The following is a 2,059-nucleotide window of genomic DNA, read 5'->3' as shown; positions in this document are numbered from 1 at the left end:
TCATTCAAACCTATCATACCTGCCTTGCTTAACTTAGCAAATTAGTTACAACAGTTTATTACAAAATTATATAGCAAGTGTATAAAAATTATTTGTTGGGTTTGAGAAACTAATCGGCAAGCTAGTTTTCAATAGGAAAGGTGATGTGTGATGTTCTCTTGAACACCTGGAGCCATAAACAAGCCAAATGACTTACCAAGTACTTGTTTTCAGCAAACCATTATTTCCTTGAAAAAGGCTTTTCTCCTAGCAATAATTTCCTAGGTCATGTAGTTTCAATAGTTTCCCATATCACTGCCTCCCTGAGAAGCCTGGATTTGGAGAAAGGATCTTCCATGAGTTTTACAGCTCCTGTTGTGTTTACAGGCTTTGTGAAAAAAAGGAAGCAGTGGTATTCTGAGTACAATACTTATTGGGATATTTACAGGTTAAGTATTTGTAACAATCTACCTGAAAAACTTTTTCCTGCTTTTAAGTTGTCTGCTGACGCTCTTGAAAGTCATAGTAAAAAATATGTAGTGCAAACAAATCTCATCCTGTACATTGCAGAACTGGTCAACAGCACCATTCCTTTCTCCTGGAGGCATCTGTCCAGTGACGTTTTTTTTTCAGTTTCTTGATGAAGGTGTGTGTAGCTGACCACAAAAGTCACATTCTCCCTGACAGATTCACCTAATGTTTGCAATTTCTTCCTAACCATACCTAATTTCATGTTGTGCTTAAGGTCTTTCTCACAGACTGCTTACCATCTAAAAGAGCATAAAAAGTTGTAGACACAGGTCAGAACTTGAAGTGACATCCTTCTGTGTCCATAAGACATTTTCAGCAGGAACTTTACATCTTGCCAGGTGTGTTTATGGAAAAACATGCTCAGTGGCATAAAGCCATGAAGGAAGATTTGATCACAACACAAGATTCAGATCTACTAGAAATATTTGTAGAAACATCTCCGCTCCAAAATCTTGTAAATAATTACATGCTTGCATTTAAATTGAAGCATGTATACACTCTTGAAAATGTTCTCCATGTAGCATCAATGCAAAGTCATATGGCAGCAGAATCCTGCTCTCATCTAAAGGATCAGGACTTAATAAAATGGTGGTAACACAACAAGTTTTCTTGGTAAGACTTCTTTAAATGACCAGCATGTCCTGAACGTGGTGCACAGGTAGTTTTGAAAAGGCCACCAGCCCCGGGAAGAGCTAGGAATGACTCCTGCTACTGCTACTGGTGGCTGAGAGCAGAACCAGCGCAAATGTTTGTAGAGAGTGAAGAACGCCTGTAAATCACAGCTCTGAAGCTCGTTTACAAATAGGTTTAGGGTCTTATTAGGAAATGTCATTTTTTCCAATTCCAAGTTGCATAAACACGAAACTGATTAAAACTTACTCAAAACTTTCTGCCCAAACCAGATATTTGTGTAAGAGTATGTGCTGCTCTGAGGGTTTTGTTTGTTGTTTTGGTGGGGTTTTCGGGGAATTTTCCATCATCAAAATCCTGGGCAGAAACAATAGAGAACACGGACTGCAGGCTTTCCGCATTTCAATTAAAAACAAGCACCAAAGGCCTTTTTGCTTCTTCCAGAAACAAAAGAAAAACAAAAAGAAACCCATGTCGAGGCCCCAGCCAGGGCTCTCACTATTCTTCCTCCTCTGGGACCGGGGCTCTCCCCCGGCTGCCGGGCGCCCCGGCTCCCTCCGTCCCGGGGTACGGGCTCCTTGCCCGGTCCCGCTCCGTCGGAGGTGGGCGCGGGAGGCCCCACTCTCCTTATCCCGAACTCCCACTGCTCCACACGCTTTATCAGCCGGTCCTAGGGGGTTATTTTTAGGCACGGCTGTCGCGCCAGTCCTTTAAAAAGCCGCCGTCCGCCTGTAGCGGTGGAGAGGGTGTTGCGTGGCTGCGCTTTCGCCTGGGCCGGTGGGCAGCGGGTGGCTGCGGCTTTAAGAGCTCCCACAATGCCGTGCTGGTGTCCCAGTTCCGTTACATGTCTCTCCCGGCGCAGGGGAGCGAGGGAGCGGCAGGAAGGGGGCGGCGGCCGCTGCGGGCGGAGGACACCCAC

The sequence above is a fragment of the Athene cunicularia genome (genome assembly GCF_003259725.1).
Source record: "Athene cunicularia isolate RWA chromosome 1 unlocalized genomic scaffold, athCun1 chr1_part2, whole genome shotgun sequence".
Taxonomy (NCBI): Eukaryota; Metazoa; Chordata; class Aves; order Strigiformes; family Strigidae; genus Athene; species Athene cunicularia.
This window is presented reverse-complemented; position numbering follows the sequence as displayed.